At 40.9% G+C, this 23,237-nt stretch overlaps 1 protein-coding gene across 4 annotated transcripts in view; it reads left to right on the plus strand.

Moving 5' to 3' along the window:
• ADAMTSL3 (ADAMTS like 3) overlaps positions 1-23,237 on the plus strand; it is a 349,114-nt gene that overhangs the window by 154,918 nt on the left and 170,959 nt on the right. The gene's annotated exons all lie outside the window — the stretch shown is intronic.

Here is a 23,237-nt window from a genome sequence, read left to right on the forward strand (position 1 = left end):
TCCACCTTTTAAGTTTGGTAATATCTTCTTTAATTAAAAAAAAAAAAATTAGGGGTAGAGAGGAAATATTTAAGGGCTTTTTAGCCTATATAGTTTCTGTCTTAGCTACTCAACACTGCTGCTGCAGGTGAAAAGCAGCCACAGGCAACCAGTGAACCAATAGGAAGAGCTGTGTTCCAATAAAGTTTTATTTACAAAACTAGCCTGCAGGCTAAATTTGACCCTCAGGGTATAGTTTGCCTACCCCTTGCCTTAAAGAGAAAAAAATTATACGTGTATGCCTTATGCCAGTGCTTTTTTGTATGTGTGTTCCTACTTTAAAATCTCATTCCTTTGAGTTTATTTGGATGTAACTTAAGAAATAGAAAGTGAAAGTGAAAATCACTCAGTCCTGTCTGACTCTTTGCAACCTCATGGACTGTATAGTCCATGGGATTCTCCAGGCCAGAATACTGGAGTTGGTAGCTGTTTCCTTCTCCAGGGGATCTTCCCGACCCAGGAATCAAACCAGGGTCTCTTGCATTGCAGAGGGATTCTTTACCAACTGAGCTATCGGGGAAGCCAAAAGTTTATTTATTTTTTTGGCCACAGATTGGCTTGTGGGATCATAGTTCCCCACCAGGATTGAACCTGTGCCCCTTGCATTGGGAGCACAGAGTCCTAACCATTGGACTGCTAAGGAAGTCTAAGAAATGGGGATTTTACTCATTCTCCCCAAATGGGGAGAACCTTAGAGGAGGATTGGAGGGTGGAGAGGGTTTTCCAGGCAGAGGAAACACAAAGTTCATGGCGTGACATTAGAGTGAAGCCTGGACTTTCTTGAGTAACCTAGGATGGCACATCTGTTAGGGTGGGAGGAAAGACACAGTGGCATTCAGGAGTCATAAAGGCCTTCATTGTTGTGAGTCACATTTCAGGTTAAGTGAAGTCATTACAGCAATTTAGGCAGTGGAGGGACTTGATTAGATTTGCATTTTAATGAAGTGATTCTGGCAACTTGTGGAGGTGAGCCTGGAAGCAAGGAGTCCAACTAGGATGCCACATTTAAATACTCAAGGGTGTTTGAAATAATGATGTCTTCGTCAGGGTTGTAGCCAGGTGGGAGAGGTAGAGGAAGGAGCAGAGAGGGCAGAGAGATTTAGGAGAGTCAGCAGAGTTTGCTAATTCATAGAGTGAAAACTGTAAGAGAGAAGAGGAAGCTAGAATGATGCAGATTTCCCAGCCTGAGCAGCTGGGTAGATTTCTTTTCTGTCCATCTGGGGAAGGAATGCATGGAGAGGAGATGCATACCAAAAATAAGGGTTCACCTTCTTGGGTTTTCTTCTTTCCAGAAATTTGGCCCCATAAGTGTTCAGTGCTTTGGTACTTTTCTGATACCTTCAACCAGATGTTGATTATATTTTGTTTGGGGTGAAAGAGTTGATCTGAAATGTGACAGTCCATTGTTGTTAGTGGTCTTTAGTTATACATTTTTTAATACATATATTTTTTAGGTAATTAACTTTTTACGACTGCATCGGGTCTTAGTTGCAGCTCATGGGATCTTCCATCTTCATTGTGACACCCGGGATCTTTAGCTGTGGCATTCGAACTCTTAGTTGCAGCACGTGGAATTTAGTTCCCTGACCAGGGATCAAACCTGGGCCCCGTACATTGGGAGCGTGGAGTCTTAGCCACTGGACCACCAGGGAATTCCCTTTAGTTATAAATTAACTGAGTTTATCCAAAGATAATATATACAATATATTAGGAAGGCATGAGAATTTGGCCAGGGAAAAAGTTTGAGGGGATTCAAGTGAAAAGATAATGAGAAGAGTAGGTAAACGCAGAACTTAGCAGAAACGGTATGGGAGCTGAAGGAATAAGTAATTCCAAAAAAGGAGGTAATAGTCGGCCATGTGAAATGCTGTTTTGAGGTCAACTGGAATAAAAGTCCAAAAATTTCTCATTGGCAATTTGAAGCCAAATCTGTGACCTTAGCAAGAGTGGTTTCAATGAATTTCTGGCTAAAACCAAAGCCTGGTTGCAGTGGGTTTAGAAGTAAATAGAAGATGAGAGAATGAATGGAGGGAAGGATTTTCCCAGGACTAAAGGAGGGGGTACACAATCATACCATGTTAAGAACTGGGTAACTCTAGGTGCCGTTGGAGAACATGTTGAGAAATTAACTGTGTTCCAATACAGTTTTTTTTTTTTTCTTTTTACACTCTGTTCATTAGGAGGTAGAATCAGCTGCTTGAGAGTGAAGGTTCTTAAACAGATTCACCAATGGGGATAATAATTGTGCTCAGCTCTTAGGGTCATTGTGAGGATCAAATTAAACTATGTATGAAAAAGTGTCTGACACGTAGTTAACATTGGCTGAAGGATCAAGGGAGATGACCCTACTCTCCAGCCATCCTTTTCTTCATTGGAAGCTATGATCTCTACATCACTTCCTTCTTCTTTAGGATAAAGCATTGGCAAAGGGCTTAACAGTAGAAAAAATAATTTGAGTACAACAAAATATCTGTGCAAGCTTTGGGAATAATTGTGGCAGAAGGGTGCTTAGTGACTTGAGAAACAGGTTTAATATTCTTTCAGTTGCAAAATGTACTACTGTATGAATTGTCTGTTACAGACAGTAAGCCCTAGTTGGTGTTTGGTGAGCTAATATTATGATGCCAAGGAATTATAAAAAGGTTTCAGACTCCCTAAAAAAAATAAAAATAAAACAGAATCACAGATATAGGAAACAAACTTCTGGTTACCAAAGGGGAGAGGGAAGGGGGAGGGACAAATAGGAGTATGGGATTAATAGATACAAACTACTCTATATAAAATAGATAAACAACAAGGATACACAGCATAGCATGCGGAATTGATTATACCCAATATCTTGTAATAACCTGTAATGGAATATAATCCACAAAAATACTGAATCACAGTGCTGTGCACCTGAAAGTAACACAATATTGTAAATCAACTGTACTTCAATAAAAAAAAAAAAAAGTGAGGGGACTGTCAGAGACTTGAGGTGAGTAAGGAACTCTTCAAACACTATGAGGAGGACAATTCCCAGAGGTTAGGACTCTGCACTTTCACTGCTGGGGCCCAGGTTCAATCTGGGGCCAGTGAGCTAAGATCCCACAAGCCCCATGTGCGACCTCCTCCCCAGAGGATGGTAAAGAGGCAGAGGAGTAGCTGCAAGGGGCCTAGGTGAGACTGGGAACGGTGAATTCGTGGAGGTCCCATGAGCTTCTCCAAGGAGCTGGCTTTGAGGGATGAGTATCAGGGAGGGATACATTCTGTGGCAAATCACAGGAAACCCAATTTATAGATGCAGGAGTTTACATATCTCTTCTAAGCAGAAGTCTGGAGTAGGCAGTCAGGTTTGGGAAAGCTGTTTTACTATGTTTTTGCGGAACCAGGCTCTTGTCTCTCCTTCTTCAGCCTAGACTATGGCTTTCACCTGTTGTTGCTAAGTCACTGTTAAACATCTAGACAACACATCCGGCATGTCAGGTGATGAATAAGAAGGTGGTGCACAAGGCATTCTTTTAATACTGTACCCTTTAGTCAGGGAGAGAAGTCCTCCCCAGGGAATTTTGCCTCATTGACCAGAACTGTGGCATGTGACACACTGGCTTCCTAGGAGCTGGGAAACCAAGTGTACCACATTGCATCCCTTCTATTATTGCTAATATTGATCTAATGGTTTATAATACATGCATATCATTTAATCCCACCAGTCCCCTTACATGGTAGTTTTGATGTTGTCCAGTCCATTTTATAGATGAGGATACTAAGGAAGAGAGAAGAAATACAGTTAAGAAATTGGTGTCTGGGATCAGACTGCCTGGGTTTAAATACTGGATCTGTTGTTTACTAGCTGTGTAAACAGGACAAGTTTTTGAACTTTTCTGTGTATCTTGACTTTCTCATTTTAATCTGGGAACAGAAGTTGTACCACCTCTGTAGAGTTGCTGTCAGGACTAGATAAGTCAGTCATGCCGAGCATTCCAAATAATGTCTGGCACCTGGAGAGTGTTCAGTAAATGCTAGTAGCAATATTTTTATTAGAAATATTGTCATTTAGGTACCAAAGGCTGCACTGTCTAACATAACATTAAATGTAAACAGATTTCAAAACCAGCGCTTATTCCACCCAGGCATTGATTTTGAGAGTGCTACTGATGGGTGTGGAGGAAAATCACGTCAAAGGTGTCAAAACACAGTGAATTGTGGGGTTTCCCTGGTAGCTCAGTGGTAAAGAATCCTCCTGCCAATGCAGGAGGTGCAGGTTTGATCCCTGTGTTGGGAAGATCCCCTGGAGGAGGAAATGGCAACACATTACAGTATTCTTGCCTGGAGAATTCCATGGACAGAGGAACCTGGCCAGCTACGGCCCACGGGGGTTACATAGAGTCGGATAGGACTTAGCGACTGAACAACAACAAACCAAAGATAGAGGAAAGAATCAGACCCAGAGGAAGAGAGTGAAGAGCCAGGCTGTGCTGTGGAGAGTTAAACTACAGTGGCTTTGGGATGAGATGACAGTAAGGAAAATCACCACCAACTCGGGCATCAGGAAAGTGCTAACATGGTGTTGGTTTGAAAGAGTGTGCAAATCTCATCAGGAAAGGTGTCGTCTTGTGAGGGTCTCGGAGAGATTAGAAATTGAGAAAATTCTAGTTGAATTAGAGTAGAAGCTGAGTGAAATTGTGTCAAGAAACCAGTCTTTTTGAAGGAGTATTCTGAGGAAGCCCTGGGAGGGGATTGTAATGGGGGCTGTACTAGCTGAAAAGGGGCTACCTGCTTGACTTCACTGTTCCTCACACTTGGTAAGGTACTTCATATTCTCTCTCTATGTGTCTCTCTGTCTTTCTCTCTTTCATTGATTTTCAGCTGTAGGGTAATAGATCCTCTTGAGAATCTATTGAAAATTATGCATTCTTCTCTCCAGAAAAAAATGCATGTGTCCCTGTAAACCTCAAATTTGCCATTCTGAGTTTTTGAAGGGGTCTCAGACCCCTGATACCAGTTCAGAACAATTCAAGTGAAGGGTCCCTAAACATTTAATACTTTTGAATAATTTCTGCAAAGGAAGACGGCTGGAGCTCAGAGACAGATCCCTAAAGGGAGCTAGTAGAGCTGGGGGCATGCTGCTGGCAAGTCCAGGCTCTGTCTGCCTGCTCTAGGGCTGAGGCTAAAGTTAGCAAAGATGCCTGTCTGCGTGAAAACCTGGTGCTTCTCATCCTTGCTTTTCATTACGGCCCCTTCATGTCTGTTACTGCTCTGAATCTGGCCAACTGAAGCTGTTTTTGGCTGAGATTTTCCGTGGGCCATATGGAAGCACTTCCCTATAATGATGCTTTGTGTGAAAGAAATGTGGGAAATGAAGCCACGTCTCTCCCCGAGTGTGCATCCCCAGGCCTGCAGAGTCCACCAGGCTCCTTGGGCCTCACCTTGCCAAGCCGTCATTCCTATCTTCCCCAAGTCTCACGCTAAAGGAGGCCAGGGCAGGGAGATGCTGTTGGCACAGCCCTGCTAGCAAGAAAGTGCATGAGGCTGCTCTTGGGCCCTGTTTCCATCCTGCAGGGAGGCAGATTCAAGGTGGAAGAGCCTGGAGCCAAAACCTTCGCTGTGAGAAATATCAGAAATTAATCCACATACAACATGCACATTTCCTGTTCAGAGGGAGGAGGAGAGAGGCTGAACTCACAACTGGCATCCATAGCTTTGGCTGTTGGGACAGAGAGCTGGAGGCCACTCAGCTTTTTAAGGAGAGAAGAGTCTAAAAACAGCAACAAAAAAGTATATACCCCTGATGGGAGCATTTGGATTTGGTACTGGGGGACTCACTTGTATTTCCAGATTTTGCCATTGTTTTGACCTTGTCCATAGAAGGACCATGCATCCCTGAGACAAATAAATAAATAAGCTCACCTTGTCTGATCTGTTTGTAGAGTTGACCCTTGAACAACACAGGTTTGAACTGCATGGTTTTCCATTTTCTTCAGCAGTAAATACTACGTGAATAAATGACCTGTAGTTGATTGGACCCACCCACGTGGAACCACAGATAACAGAGAAAGTGTATATGGAGAGCTGACTGTCAGTTATACTCAGATTTTGTGGGGTTTTTTTGGTTGCGATGCATGGCATTTGGGATCTTAGTTCCCCAACCAGGGATTGACCCAGCCCTCTGAGTTGAGAGTGCAGTCTTAACCATTCTGGAAAGTCCCTATGCTATGCTTGGATTGTTGACTGGAGGGCGTTGTTGCTCCTAACTGCCGCCATCCCCACCCCCTGCATTGTCCAAGGATCAACTGTACCTTTTTCCCTGGTGACAGCTAAGCTTATTGATGCAGTGACACCTGAGGCTGACCTGGAACCCCACGCCTTCTTACCAAGCATCTTTGGGTCTCCTAGAATATACAGAATCCTGAGCTAGGTGGACTGTGGGGCTGCCTCACAAGGCAGTTCTTACAACGTTTTCTCTTCATACGTTCTTTTTTTTTTCTCTTCATATACTCTTCGTTTCTGTTTTGACTGTTATTTCCAAAAAACCATCTGTACACTTAACTTATTCCATGACAAAGAAAACTGTTATTGACTGTAATGGGCTTGCTGAGGTGGTAAACAGATTGCTGTCCCTTCCTCCTGTCTTTTTACCTCATCTCTTTCTGCCTCCTTGCCTTCATCTTTGTAGGGTGAGATTCTGATTGATAGTGCTGTATGCCAGAACTGTGTCTGGCAAAAGAATATTCAAACCAAGCACCCTGTTCATTTTATTTATTTTTTACATTAAAAAAATATTCTTGGCCCCACTGCACAGCTCCTGGGGATCTTAGTTCCCCAACCAGGAATAGAATCCTTGCCCCCTACATTGGAAGGCAGATTCTTAATCACTGGACCACCAGGGAATTCCCAGACTCCATTCATTTTCATGGGATATATACCCCATTTAATTGACAATAAAGAGTGTGGCATGGAAGGAGATCCCAAGATTGAAAATGTAGGGCCCTTGCTTTCAGCCTTGCCTTGCTCTTCCACATGTTTTTGTGCATCTTCTATATCCTCTGCAAAGAAAAGCAAGAGGACAATGACGTGTAGGTTCTGTTAAGAAGGAATGTTATGGAGACTGTTTTTCACAGAGTAGCCACACTGGCCAGGAACTCATGGCTTAATACCTCTTTGTAAATTGCCTTTATATTTACACTTATTTTAAAATCCATACCCCTTCCCATGACTTTCAAAGTCTTATGTCATGTCATGTGTGCTGTCTTGCCCTCATTCACTAGTCTCTAGTCATCTCGATTTTCTGGAAGATTTTAGACTTCCCAGGGCCCTTTTCCACCATGGCTTTTGCATTGACCAATCCCTGAGCCTAGAACACATTTCTCCTAGCTCTTAAATTGGCTGTCTCTTTCTCAACCTTGAGCTTAAGCGTCACCTCCTCAGAGATATTTTCCTTGACCAATCTGCCTAAAGTCAGCCCTTCTGTTTTCTATTTCCTTCTTAGCCTTTATTGCAAGAAGTAATTGTTTCATTTACAGTTGACTCTTAAATAACATGGGTTTGAGCTGCACAGGTTCACTTATACGCAAATTTTTGTCAATAGTACATACTACAGTACCGACATGATCCTCAGCTGGGTGAATCCCCGGATGTGGAAACTTAGATACAGATACAGAGAGAGAACTATAAATTATACCCAGATTTTCAACTGCATGTAGGGTCAGTGCCCTTAACCCCTGTGTTGTTCAAGAGAGAGGTGTATTTGTTTGCTTAATTCGTCTCTCCTGCTGGTCAGATGTTGCAAAAATGTACTCTGTATCTATCATTTTCGTCATTTTATTCCTGGAGCTTGTAGGATACCTAGCATGTCAGAGGAGCTCAATAAATGTTGCACGAATGAATACAGGTTCTTCACTGGAGATAGCTCTGCTTCCCGTTATGTTTTGGTGAGACTAAATATTGTGCAACAGAATTTTGGGACTGGAATTTTTGGACTAGGGTAATAACCTCTGCTTGGCCATTGTCTGTGATCTTAGGCAAGATCACAGGAACTTGGATTTATTCATCTGTGTCCTGAATGTGTTAGCACAGATCATGTCTAAGACATCTTTTAGTTCTGAAAATCTATTAAATATATTTGTACTTTATTCCTTATTTTAAAAAGCACAGACCTTGAGGTGGATAGAGGTCGGATAAGTTAGTCCTAGGATCTCATAGGAAGAATTTTCCAAAGCTCTAATGAAAAGGTTCTGCAGAGATGGCTTGTCTTCCTAAAGAGCCCAGGAAATTTTACATGTTTATATTGGTTTACATGGGCTTCTCAACTCAAAATTCCCTGTCTTTGGTGATAGGGATGCCTTCTACTCCTCAGTACAGGGAGGTACCTTCCCCTGGAAGCTTTATCTCCTGCTTTCATCCAGTGGAGGGACACAATGCCCTTGCACTGACTGTTTCTTAGTACCTTTAATTCAAAATAATCAGTTCAGTTACTTAGTCATGTCTGACTCTTTGCGACCCCATGGACTGCAACATGCCAGGCCTCCCTGTTCATCACCAACTCCCGGAGTTTACTCAAACTCATCACCATTGAGTTGGTGACGCTATCCAACCATTTCATCCACTGTCGTTCCCTTCTTCTCCCGCCTTCAATCTTTCCTAGCATCAGGGTCTTTTCAAATGAGTCAGTTCTTTGCATCAGGTGGCCAAAGTATTGGAGTTTCAGCTTCAACATCAGTCCTTCCAATGAACACCCAGGACTGATCTCTTTTGGGATGGACTGGTTGGATCTCCTTGCAGTCCAAGGGACTCTCAAGAGTCTTCTCCAACACCACAGTTCAAAAGCATCAGTTCTTCAGCACTCAGCTTTCTTTATAGTCCAACTCTTTACATCCATACATGACTACTGGAAAAGCCATAGCCTTGACTAGACAGACCTTTGTTGGCAAAGTAATGTCTCTGCTTTTTAATATGCTGTCTAGGTTGGTCATAACTTTCCTTCCAAGGAGTAAGCGTCTTTTAATTTCATGGCTGCAATCACCATCTGCAGTGATTTTGGAGCCCCCCAAAATAAAGTCTGCCACTGTTTCCACTGTTTCTCCATCTATTTGCCATGGAGTGATGGGACCGAATGCCATGATCTTAGTTTTCTGAATGTTAAGCTTTAAGCCAACTTTTTCACTCTCCCTTTTCACTTTCATCAGGAGGCTCTTTAGTTCTTCTTCACTTTCTGCCATAAGGGTGGCGTCATCTGCATATCTGAGGTTATTGATATTTCTCCTGGCAATCTTGATTCCAGCTGTGCTTCTTCCAGCCCAGTGTTTCTCATGATGTACTCTGCATATAAATTAAATAAGCAGGGTGACAATATACAGCCTTGACGTACTCCTTTTCCTATTTGGAACCAGTCTGTTGTTCCATGTCTAGTTCTAACTGTTGCTTCCTGACCTGCATACAGATTTCTCAGGAGGCAGGTCAGGTGGTCTGGTATTCCTATTTCTTTAAGAATTTTCCACAGTTTCTTGTGATCCACAGAGTCAAAGGCTTTGGCATAGTCAATAAAGCAGAAATAGATGTTTTTCTGGAACTCCCTTGCTTTTTCGATGAACCATCAGATGCTGGCAATTTGATCTCTGGTTCCTCTGCCTTTTCAAAAACCAGCTTGAGCATCTGGAAGTCCATGGTTCATGTATTGTTGAAGCCTGGCTTGGAGAATTTTCAGCATTACTTTACTAGTGTGTGAGATGAGTGCAATTGTGCGGTAGTTTGAGCATTCTTTGGCATTGCCTTTCTTTGGGATTAGAATGAAAACTGACTTTTTCCAGTCCTGTGGCCACTGCTGAGTTTTCCAAATTTGCTGTCATATTGAGTGTAGCACTTTCACAGCATCATCTTTCAGGATTTGAAATAGCTCAACTGGAATTCCATCACCTCCACTAGCTTTGTTTGTAGTGATGCTTCCTAAGGCCCACTTGACTTCACATTCCGGGATGTCTGGCTCTAGGTGAGTGATGATACTACTGTGATTATATGGGTCGTGAAGATCCCTTTTGTACGGTTCCTCTGTGTATTCTTGCCACCTCTTCTTAATATCTTCTGCTTCTGTTAGGTCCATACCATTTCTATCCTTTATTGAGCCCATCTTTGCATGAAATGTTCCCTTGGTATCTCTGATTTTCTTGAAGAGATCTTTAGTCTTTCCAGTTCTATTGTTTTCCTGTATTTCTTTGCATTGATGGCTGAGGAAGGCTTTCTTATCTCGCCTCACTATTCTTTGGAACTCTGCATTTAAATGGGTATATCTTTCCTTTTTTCCTTTGCTTTTCACTTCTCTTCTTTTTGCAGCTATCTGTAAGGCCTCCTCAGACAGCTGCTTTGCTTTTTTGCATTTCTTTTTCTTGAGGGTGGTCTTGATCCCTGTCTCCTGTACAATGTCATGAACCTCTGTCCATAGTTTGTCAGGCACTCTGTCTATCACATATAGTCCCTTACATCTATTTCTCACTTCCACTGTATAATCATAAGGGATTTGATTTAGGTCTTACCTGAATGATCTAGTCGTTTTCCCTACTTTCTTGAATTTAAGTCTGAATTTGGCAATAAGCAGTTCATAATCCAAGCCACAGTCAGCTTTGGTCTTGTTTTTGCTGACTGTATAGAGCTTCTCCATCTTTGGCTGCAAAGAATATAATCAATCTGATTTCGGTGTTGGCCATCTGGTGATGTCCATGTGTAGAGTCTTCTCTTGTGTTGTTGGAAGACGGTGTTTGCTATGACCAGTGTGTTCTCTTGGCAAAACTCTATTAGCCTTTGCCCTGCTTCATTCTGTACTCCAAGGCCAAATTTGCCTGTTACTCCAGGTGTTTCTTGACTTCCTCCTTTTGGATTCCATTCCCCTATAATGAAAAGGACATCTATTTTGGGTGTTAGTTCTAAAAGGTCTTGAAGGTCTTCATAGAACCATTCAGCTTCAGCTTCTTCAGCATTATTGGTCGGGGCATAGACTTGGATTCCTGTGATATTGAATTGTTTGCCTTGGAAACGAACAGAGATCATTCTGTCGTTTTTGAGTTTTTCTTCCTCGTACTGCATTTCAGACTCTTTTGTTGACTATGATGGCTACTCCGTTCCTTCTAAGGGATTCTTCTCCACAGTAGTAGATATAATGGTCATCTGAGTTAAATTCACCCATTCCAGTCCATTTTAGTTCGCTGATTCCTAAAATGTTGACATTCACCCTCGCTATCTCCTGTTTGCCCACTTCCAATTTGCCTTGATTCATGGACCTAATATTCCAGGTTCCTATGCAATATTGCTCTTTACAGCATCGGACCTTGCTTCCATCACCAGTCACATCCACAACTGGGTTTTGTTTTTGCTTTGACTCCCTCTTTTAATTCTTTCTGGAGTTATTTCTCCACTGATCTCCAGTAGCATATTGGACACCTACTGACCTGGGAGTTCATCTTTCAGTGTCCTCTCTGTTTGCTTTTTCATACTGTTCATGGGATTCTCAAGGCAAGAATACTGAAGTGGTTTGCCATTCCCTTTTCCAGTGGAACACGTTTTGTCAGAACTCTCCACCATGACCCGTAGGTCTTGGGTGGCCCTACATGGCATGGCTCATAGTTTCACTGAGCTAGACAAGGCTGTGTTCCACGTCATTAGATTGGTTAGTTTTCTGTGATTGTGGTTTTCAGCCTGTCTGCCCTTGAATGGAGAAGAATAAGAGGCTTATGGAAGCTTCCTGATGGGAGAGGCTGAGAGGGAAACTAGGTATTGTTCTGATGGGCGGAGCCATGCTCAGTAAATCTGTAATCCAATTTTCTGTTGATGGGTGGAGCTGTGTTTCCTCCCAGCTGTTTTCCTGGGGCCAAACTATGGTGGAGGTAATGAAGATAATGGTGACCTCCTTCAAAAGATCCCATGCATGTACTGCTACATTCAGTGCCCCCAACCTTTCAGCAGGCCACCACCAACTCATGCCTCTGCTCTAGTCTTCTGGACACTCACAGGCAAGTCTGGGTCAGTCTCCCATGGGGTCACTGCTCCCTTCTCCTGGGTCCTGGTGCACAAGGTTCTGTTTGTGCCCTCCAAGAGTCTTTTTCCCGGTCCTGTGTAAGTTCTGGCAGCTCTGTGGTGGGGTTAATGGCGACTTCCTCCAAGAGGGCTTATGCCATACCCAGGTCTGCTGCACCTAGAGCCCCTGTCCCTGTGGCAGTCCACTGCTGACATGTTCCTCCACAGGAGACGCTCAAACACAGTTCTGTCTCAGTCTCTGTGGAGTCCCTGGGTCCTGGTGCGCACAGGTTTGTTTGAGCCCTCTTAGCATCTCTGGTGGGAATGGGATTTGATTCTAAATGCGAATTCGCCCATCCTATCATCTTGCTGGGGCTTCTCCTTTGCCCTTGAACGTGGGGTATCTCCTCACAGTTGCTCCAGCGCCTCCCTTCTTACCGGGTTTTCTCTGACCTTTGACGTGGGGTATCTCCTCAAGGCCAGTCCTTTGAAGCGCAACCACCGCCAGCTCTATGCCAGTAATCGGTGCGCCAAAATGGCATTTTAGAGGGTATCCCATTACAGAGTCAGAGGCAAGTGGCCATTTAGTCCTTACCAGGCTCTGGATTTCTTAGCTGCAGTGTAAAGGGCAGAGAAGAAGGGTTATACTCTGATTCTGGGAAACATTGGACAGAACAACGTTGTCAGATGCTGTATGTAAAATAGAGCCCTCTGTTGTTCAATAGCTAAGTTTTGTCTGACTCTTTTGCGACCCCATGGACTGTAGCCCGCCAGGCTCCTCTGTCCTTGGGATTGTCCAGGCAAGGATACTGGATTGGGTTGCCATTTCCTCCTCCAGAGGATCTTTCCAACCCAGGAATCAAACCCGTGTCTTCTGCATGGGCAGGCAGGTTCTTTACTGCTGAGCCACCAGGGAAGGCCACAGTTCCCTCTGCCACTTGCTATTCAAAACTAGTCCTGGAAACCAGCACAGTAGCATGTACTGTTAGACCCTCTGCCTGTTACATATTCTTTTGGGGTAAAGGCATTTTAAGCCATTAAAGATCTACACCTCCAGATTGGGAGCAGATGTTTCTACATAGATACCAAGGCTAATAGCTAAGGACACTCATTTGCAGATGCAGCAATAAATGCCATACAGGATGTAGCACATGAGCAGCTCAGGGCAGGGATGTAATTACAGCAGAGGTGTAGAAATTGGGTTTCAGCTTGCAGCAGTTTCTCTCACCAAATGCAATCCCTGCCAAGTCCCTTGTCTGCTTTTAAAAGGTGGTTGTTAATTTCTGGTTTTTATTTTGCCCAACTTTGTTCCTTGGCACGTGTCATTTGTCCCACCTCTGTGTCAAAAGGAAGTATAGGAGCAGCCCTCCATTTTCAGAATCGATGTAGCCACACACTGGCTTCCTCTTCTTTCATCTCCCAGTCCTCCACCACACCCACGAAGGCACAGATAAACTTAAATCAAACTTGACTATCCTACGGACTTCCCTGGTGGTCCAGTGGTTAGGACTCCATGCTTCTGATGTAGGAAGTGCAGGTCCTATCCCTGGTCAGGAGACTAAGATCCCGCGTGCCATGGTGCAAGACCAAGAAGTCAAAACAAGACAGAACAAAACTGGATTCCCCAAATTTGGAAAGCTGGCAGCCCCTTTTCTATACAATGTTGTTTTAGGTTAAATGATGCCAAGTGGTTATATGTGTGTAAGAGTATTAATAAACACCATTTTTGTGTTTATATGTTTTTCAATTTACAAAATGCTTTCACACTCGTTATCTCATTTTAAAGGAAGATAAGTATTATTTTCAGTTTTTTCATAGAATTATTATTATTATCAGCACTAGCATTTATTCGATACTTTTCTTCTTTAAAAAAGAAAAGCTCCTCTATTCTTTGGGAATGGAGAGAAGATGGAGGGTGGGGTGTGTGTGTGTGTGAGCCTAAAAAAAGCAGAAGAATAAAAAACGCAAGGTCAAAAAATAACATGAAATATGCATGACCAAAGTTTTGTTCAGCAAAATACCCTAACCAAATGTGGACCCATGGCTGATTCATGTCAATGTACGGCAAAAACCACTACAATATTGTAAAGTAATTACCCCAACTAAAATAAATAAATTTATTAAAAAAAAAAAAAACAGAAATGGAAAAGTGGGAATGAGATTGTCAAAGTGAGGGTAATAGAAGAGTTCATCTCTTTTCTTGTGTTATGTTGGAATGTATGTATGTAAGTGGGTGCAGTTCTAACTTGACTTTATACTGCAAATAAACGATCTGGTATAAATTGCAGTCCTCGTGGGCTGAAACTGGTGTTTATTGATTAGTTAATATTGTGTGGACAGTTTATTTCCTGTACATCTTGCTACTTAGCAAAGTGGTGATCTCTGCAGCAGGAAATGAGACATAGAAAAAATATGATGGAACAGCTGGACTTGAGCGTTTATGTGTGGGAGGGAAGTCAGTGGAAGCAAACTTAATAGATCCTTGGGTCAGCCCAGTGATTGCAAAATCAAACAAGTGAAGCCCATAAAATCAAAGTGTAATGAATGTACTTGTGATGGCAGGGTGGGAGTTTATACAGTGACAACTGGGTCTCAACAGTAGAAGGGTTAAGAGTGCAGTGTTTGGTTCTGACCCCAGCCCTGCTGCTTGGGAAGTCTGTGATCTTGGACAAGTCACTTAAACTTGCAAAACTTCAGTTTTCTTAATTGTAGGAATGGCTTTTTATTAGAACAAAGGAGGCAGTTTTCTCAAGTTACCCAGGATCGTGCCTGGGGGCATCGTATGTGCTCAGCCTGGTTTTAATAACTTGTGCTCACCCAGCCCAACTGCTGGTTAAGTTTTCTTCTACATCCTTTGCAAGTATTATGTTATCAAATCCTCTCAACAACTCCTTGAAACAAGGATTATTATCCTCATTTTACACATGTAACTGAGGCACAGAGAAGGTAGGAAACTTGCCCAAAGTCACACAGTGGTTGTAAGTGATGAAGCTGGCATTCCAGCCCACGTTGCCTGACTCTGTGGTCTGTGATCTTAGCCATGATTCCATATTTCCTCTCCCAGTAGTTTGTAGAGTAAAAAAAAATGCAGAGTGCGTTGAGAAGAAGCCCTGAAAGATGACATAGTGAGTAGCAGTATCAAGGATCTCTCACCCCAAATTTCAATGGAAATGTTTTGAAGTAGTTCCAAACAATGAAGATGTTCAACAGGAACCAGTTCCGAACACCACCACAAAATCTAGATTTCCCAGTCATGGACCTGCTGTTATGAACATTGTTTAGATGGGGTAGAGAAGAAACCTTCGCTGTCTGCCATGTTCTCAACCATAATATTTTAAAGTGGCCCCCAAATCAGACCTGATTGGTGGCCTCATAAGCAAATTTGTGAGAGGAGGTTTTAAGTAGTGTCTGCTTCACCTGTCCTGAAACACAAGATGAAGCTTGCTCCTGTTAGCTCCAAACTGAGGGGGATTTACCTGGAGGCCGTTTGTCTGGGGTTTAAGTATCCCAGTGTAACAGAGGAGACAAGAAAGCATGTTAGCAGTGTTAATATCAAAGCTAGTAAAATCTTGCATGCATGCATGCTCAGTCACTAAGATCTGACTCTTTTGTGACCCCATGGACTGTAGCTCACAAGGCTCCTCTGTCCATGGGATTTGCCAGGCAAGAATACTGGAGTGGGTAGGCGTTTCCTTTTCTAGGGGATCTTCCCAACCCAGGGATGGAACCCATGTCTCCTGCTTGGCAGGCATTTTCTGTACCACCAGCACCACCTGGAAAGCCCCAAAAATAAATATTAAAAAATGTACAAAGAAAACAATAGCCCTATAGGTCTGTAAGAAGAAATTGAACCAAATAAAACTGTTATGAAGACTTGAACACACTTAGTAGGAACTAAGTCATGTTATATTAACAGGTATTATTGAGCATTGCATTTTGAGGGAACATACTGTCTTTTCAAACATTTATGGACCATTTACAAAAACTGATTCTGTGCTAGACTCCAAAGAAGATTGTAAAAACCCCCAAAACTCAGTAAAACAGAAACCGTTAGTAGAGACCTCGCCCTGCAGCTGCGCCCGTCCATTCTTTGCTCCCTCCCATTACAGAGGAACAAGTGTCCGTCTTCCTTTCCAAGGCTAATTAATCCCTCCATCTGCGTCCTGGATTCCAGCCCCCTCTGCTTCCTCAGAGATCTCACCCCACCTATCGTCTCTCTCCTTTATCCTCTCTCTCTCTCTCCTTTTCCCATCAGGGTTAAATGTGACCAGATCTCTTCCATCTTAATTAAATGGAAGTATAATTTGCAAAATATGTGTGTGTGTGTATGTGTGTGTGTGTATAAGATATATATATCTTCCCTGGTGGCTCAGCAGTAAAGAATCCATCTGCCAATGCAGGAGATGCAGGTACAACCCTTAGGTTGGGAAAATCCCCTGGGAAAGGAAATGGCAACCCACTCCAGTATTCTTGCCTGGGAAATCCCATGGACAGAGGAGCCTGACAGGCTACAGCCCATGGGGTCTTAAAAGAGTTGGACACGACTTAGCAACTCAACAACATATATATTTTACATAATTATATACGTAATATATGTGTATATGTATATAGATCTTTTAAAGTCTCCACATCTCCAGCTGCCACCCTAATCTTTCACTTAGCTTTATTGACAACTTTTGGAAAAACTGTTTACATTTCCTGTGTCTCTTTTTTTGTCATTTATTCCTCAGATGGCAGCCTCCTGTTCTTACTGCCCAGTTGATACTGTCTTTATGAATCCCATTAGCAAGCTTTTTCCTGCTTCATCCAAAAGGCACTTGAAGCCCTCAGTGGAATAGCATTTAGTACTGCTGGCCCCTTCCTCCTTAAAATTCTCTTCCTCATCAGGGTTCTCTCTCTGTTTCTGGTCAGACCTAGAATTGTGCCTTTCTGCAGAATGGTGGAGAAACCCTGAAAGGTTCTGACTGTAGAACCACCCTGCTTCCTATCCTAAAGACCTGGAGTTTTCCCTCACTCTGCCTTGGTTCAGTGCTGTAGGAAACACAGCTCACAGATGCTCCATAGCAGCATCACGCAGAGGCTGCTGGATGGACACATTCTTGGGCTCCACCCTAAGCTTGTGGGACAGACTTTCTGTGGGAGGAGCAGGAATATGTGTTTTAATAAGTTCTCAAGGTAATTCTGGGAGGTGCTGCTCTGTAAAAGTACTACAGAGACATGAGATGTATCAAATATTAATATACTATGAAGAGTTACAGAAACAGATGGGAATTGCAGTTTAGGAGAGACAGCATTTAAAACTGTACAGTGGAGGTAAGTTTTCTGTAATCTAAGAATGTTAAATCCTTAAGTAAGGACTCTTACAGATTGCTGCCCTCCTAGCCTTGCCCAGCTGCCCTGCAATGTGCGTTTCCTGACAAGGTAGTATTGTAAGCAACTGGGGTTCACGTCCCTCTACACAGCCATGTATTTCCCCCAAGTGTAAACCATCTGACTAAAATAAAGTGCCAGGGTTTCTAGTCTGAGAGGTTTCACTTGAGTGTTTAATTGTCAATGAATGGCAGTTGGAATGTGTGCACACACACGCACACACGTATGCACACAGGATAAATGCTTTTCAAAGACACTGCAGTCTACGTTCACAAAGATTTTCTACAAGAGTTACTTAGCCCAGATGATCTACCCAAAGAGGATTTGTTAGGAAAGATTTCTTATTTATTATTTTCAAAACAATTTTCGTTACATAGATGTCTCTCTTGTTGTTGTTGTTATTGTTTAGTCACTCATTCATGTTTGACTCTTTACAACCCCATGGACTGTAGCCTGCCGGGCTCTTCTGGCCTTGGGATTTTCCCAAACAAGAGTACTGGAGTGGATTGACATTTCCGTCTCCAGGGGTTCTTCCTGACCCAGAGATCGAACCTGGGTCTTCTGCATTGGAAGATGGATTCTTTACCACTGAGCCACCAAGGAAGCCCTGGCCAGTGTAGCTATTCTTTGAAAAAGCCTTCAGAACATTCCTCCTCAACAGATGTATCTCTTATTTAGACCATTTATTTTTTCATAATATTGACTTTGTAAAGTGTTTATCCCATTTGTCTTATAGAATTTTCCATATTCTGGGTTTGTCTGATTGCCACTTTATTTGTGGATCTCTCAATATTTCCTATAAACAGAGCAGTGAGGTCCAAGGCTTGATTGGAACTGGACTGAACATCTGTTGAGGTAGGAGCACATCAACCATGGTACAAAGTGCTTTATGTTGCATAACATGAGGAAGTCTGTGACATAGCAGTGTTGAGTTTGATCAGTGGTTTAAAGTGGGGAAACAGATCACTATCTTATGCAGATCCGTGTTTCCTTGTAAGAAATCTACAGAGTGTTATCTCAAGGTGTTAAATATTCTGTTTTGCAACAGTTTCTCACATGGGGTTTAGCATCTATTGTTGACCCTTGCTTGAAATAGTGCTTATACTGGGGTTTGGTTGCAAATGGCAATTTTCTAATTCTTTCCTTACCTCTATATTTACTTTCTGATATTCTTCTGTAAAGAAGCTCCCCAGTCTTTTTTGTTTTTCATTTCTCACTCTGTATTCAGAAATTTTTTTGTTTTTAAATGTTTTGTCATATTATAGACACTATTCATCTGGGGCTGCATATTGTCCAAAATGTGGCCAGTGGGAGCAGTTCAAGCTGAACCCTTTTGACATTAGTTTCTTTGGACTTTAAACACTGCTTTGCATTCTGAAACAACAACAGGGTGTTCTAGGCTCACTTTGTTTTTTTTTTTTCCTTCTCCAGACCTAGAATTGCCTGTTTTTTGTTTGTTTGTTTTTTTTCCATGAAATCTTGATTCTTTTTAGTGGGGAATGGTATTTAGAGCCCAAGACATAGGCAGTACTTATTGTCACTGGGGAATTTTTGCTTCCAAGCCCTTTTCATTGCAGAGAACTTTGAAAGTATAGAAGAAAGAAAAATGAAGACCATGTATCTGTGGACCTCTTTAAAGCTTGTTTTATGATTTCCTTATTTTTATCATTTTAAAATAGAGGTATTTCTCACTGAAGTCAGCAAATAAAAAGTTAAATTGTCTGTACTGTGTATTCATCAACAAAATATTATTGACTCTTCTGCCTTAAATAATGACACAATGAAGTATACAGGTTTTTGGTTATTATCCTTTGGATTTTGGCCAGCTTCAGCTTATTAAGAATTGTTACTTTTCTGACTCCATTTGGAGATCCTTGTTACTCTCTATTATTGGAGATGCCATCATAAAATCTGAAGCCACTGGAAACTTTCCTAAATAATTAAAAAAATACCATTGGTAGGAAAAAAATACATTTTTTATTATATAAAATTGGAACATACAGAACAAAGCATAAAAAGCACATTATGTACGATGTTGGCTGTGGGTATGTCATGTACGCCCTTTGTTATTTTGAGATATGTTCTTTCTATGCCTCATTTGTTGAGTTCTTATCATTATTGAATTTTGTCAAATGGTTTTTCTGTATCTATTGAGATGATAATAGGATTTTTCTTTTATTCTATTAATGTGATGTATTATATTGATTGATTCATATTTGATAAACTGTCCCATCTCCTTACATCACAGGAGTAAAGCCCACTTGATCATGGTGTATGATCATTTTAAAGTGCTGCTGAAGTTGGTTTGCCAGTATTTTATTGAGACTTGTTGCATCTCTATTCATTAATAATATTGGTCTCTAGTAATTTTTTTCTTCTTGAATTTTAAGTAGTTATATTATCTACAAATAAGGTTTTAATTTTTTTTTATTTCCAATATATATTCCTCTAATTTATTTTCTACTTAAACACTGACAAAGATAAGAGTGTGGGGGGAAAATGATGATAATTTTTGTTGTGTTCCTAACCGTGGTGGAAATAATTCTAATATTTCACCATTAAATCTGCTCATGGCTTCTGATTCTTTGTTAAACTGACGGTGTTTCTTTCTGTCCTTGGTTTTAAAAGGAATCTTATTGTAATGCATGCTGAATTTTGTCAGATACCTTTTTATATTCATTAAAATGTTCATAATATTTAACTCACTTAATTTGTTAATATAACCAATTATATTAATACTTTTTCTGATGTTGAACTAATCATTCATGTTTATAATATACTGTATTTAGTCATGACGTGTGATCCTTAGGATAGAGTTCTGAAATTTATTTGCTTTGTTGTATTTATTATTTTTACATCCATAGTGATAATTAAGATTTAGTTCACGTATTTATTTATGTGATCTCTGTGTTTGGTTTGGGTATCAGTTATTTTAGCTGGTATTCATTCACTAACTGGGAAGCTTTCAGTTTCCTATTGTCTGCAACTTGCTTGTTTGCTTAAGGTTTTGCAAAACTCATCCAGCAAAACATTTTGGCCCGGTCCTTTATTTTCTTTTTTTTCTCTGTAAATAATGTTTTTAGCTTTTTTAAAATTTGTATTTTAAGATTAACTCATTGGTGCATTTTTATTATAGAAGACTCAAAAAATATAGAACTATGTTTCCATTCAGGCACACCCAGAATTCTTTTCTTTCCTGGGAGGAAACCACTGTCAATGGTTTGGTAAGAGAGAATGGAGAGTTATTATTTAGTGGGCTCAGACTTTCAGTTTTGCAAAATGAGAGAAGTTCTGGAGATAGATTGTGATAATATGTCTTACCCCATCCCCTGGCAAAAGCCATCCTACTTTCTGTCTCTGTGAACTTAACATACCTCATATAAATGGAATCATACATATCCTTTGGTGACTGGCGTATTTCACTTAGCATAGTATCTTTGTGGTTTATCTATGTGTCATAACATGTGTCAGAATTGTTTACTTTTTTAAAAAATACTTTTTTTTTTTTCATTTTGGCCACCCTAGACCTTTGTTGCAGCATGCGGGCTTTCTCTAGTTGCAGTATGTGGTATGTGGGTTTCTCTTGTTGTGGCACACCAGCCCTAGAGCACGTGGACTCAGTAGTTGCAGTGTGCTGACTTAGTTGACTTGAGGCATGTGGGATCTTAGTTCCCCCACCAGGGACTGAATCTGCGTCCCCTGCATTGTAAGGCAGATTCTTAACCACTGGACCACCAGAGAAGTCCTAGAATTGCTTTACTTTTTAAGGCTGAAAAATATCCCATTGTATGTATTTACCATGTGATAGCTTTCCACTCATCACTGAATGGACACTTAGGTTGATTTCATCTTTGGCTGAAATAATGCTGCTGTGAATATGCATGTGCAAATATCTGTATGAGTCCCTGATTTCAGTTCTTTGGGGTATACCCAGAAGTGGAATTGCTGAATCATGTTGTAACTCTATATTTAATGTTTTGAGTAACTGTTTTCCATAGTGATTGAAAATATTTTATATTTCCATCAGTTGTTCACAAGGGTTCTAATATCTTCACATCCTGACCAACACTTGTTATTTTGGTTTTTTTTTTTAATAATGGCCATCCTAATGAGTGTGAAGTGATACCTCTTTGTGGATTTGATTTGCATTTCCCTGTTGATTAGTGATGTTGAGCCTGTTTCTTTGTGCTTATTGACATTTGTATATCCTCTTTGGAAAAATGTCTGTTCGAGTCCTTTGCCCACTTTTTGAATTGGAGTGATTTTTGTTGTCACTGTTGTTGGGTTGTAGAAACTCTGTATCTGTTCTGAATATTAACCCCTTATTTGGTACGTGATTTACAGATATTTTCTCCCACTACATGCCTTGCCTTTTCACTTTATTGATAGTACCCTTTGACGTGGAAAAGTTTAATTTTGATGGAGTCCAGTTTATGTTTTTCATTTGTTACCTATGGTTTTGACATCATATTCAGGAAATAATTGGCCATATAATTATTAACTTGCTTTTCATCATCAGTATATGTGTTAGCAGTCTTTCCACATCAAGTAATGCAGCCTCCTATTGTTACTTTTATCAGTTGTAGAGTATTCCTTCAGGGCTTCCTAGGTGATGCTAGTGGTAAAGAATTCACCTGCCAGTGCAGGAGATGCAAGAAACATAGGCTCAATCCCTGGGTTGGAAAGATCCTTAGCCTGGATGTATCACTGTTTATCTAACTCCTCCCCAAATAGTAAACATTTAAATAGTGTTCATTTTTTTACATGTATGTGTGTCAAAAACAAACAAATATAAAATCAGGAAAGGATATTTATCACAGTGCTAGAAGTGATGATCTCTGGGCAGTTGGATTGGAAATAGCTTTATTTTGTCTGGAATGCTTTTTGAGTTTTCTAATTTTAATAGCAAATAAGTTTTTATTTAATAAAACTTATAAACAAGTCAATAAACATAGTGACATCCTTTGATTCAACAACTTCACCCAGAGGCTATCAAAAATTCTTCTCTGTATGTTAAACAAACAAAACACAACATCTGCTTGAAGTAATTCATATTGTTGATGATGTACTAATATCATTTAGTCACAGACTTGATGATCAAATAGGAGACTGGGGGATAGAATTTCATAAAGCCCTGGATTATTATGTGGTCATGAAAATTAATTTCAGAATGTGTAACAGCATGAAAAATATCTACAGGGGCCAGGATTTCCATTAAATAATTATTTTGGCCAGGTATTGTGAAAAATTTTTGGTGGACAACCATGTAGTAAGTATATTAGTCTTTGTGAGCCATCTTGTCTTTGTTACAGTTCTTCACCTCTGCCTTTGTAGGGCACAGGCAGCCTCAAATGAATGAGTATGACCTTAGGGCACTAGTTTGTGGTCTCACTCAAGTTGATCAGTGCATTTATTTAAATTTTTCTTTAATATTAAAAAAAAATAGATTGGCCAAAGAATTCCTTCAGTTTTTTTTTAAGTAAAAGATACATTTCTCATTTTCACCAGGAAGTTTATTGAATAATGTATTCACCATTTTGTTCCACTATCTTCTTCCACTTTTCAGGCAACTTCATAATCCCATATTCTCAAAACTTTTAATCTTTTTGAGCAGAGAATTGTTCTAGGCGCTTTTTACCGTCTTCCAGGGAATTGAAAATTTTCCCCTGAAGCGAATATTGTAAAGACCAAAATGAAGCGACATCCAAAGCAGCAGTGTCTGGTGAATATGGCAGATGAGTAAGAACTTCCCAGCCAAGATGTAACAGTTTTTGCCTTAGTCATCAAAGAAACATGCAATCTTGCATTATCGTGATGGAAGATTATGAGTTTTCTGTTGACTAATTCAG

Source organism: Giraffa tippelskirchi, chromosome 12, assembly GCF_054371585.1.
Source record: "Giraffa tippelskirchi isolate mGirTip1 chromosome 12, T2T-mGirTip1v1.2.pri, whole genome shotgun sequence".
In the NCBI taxonomy this organism is placed as follows: Eukaryota; Metazoa; Chordata; class Mammalia; order Artiodactyla; family Giraffidae; genus Giraffa; species Giraffa tippelskirchi.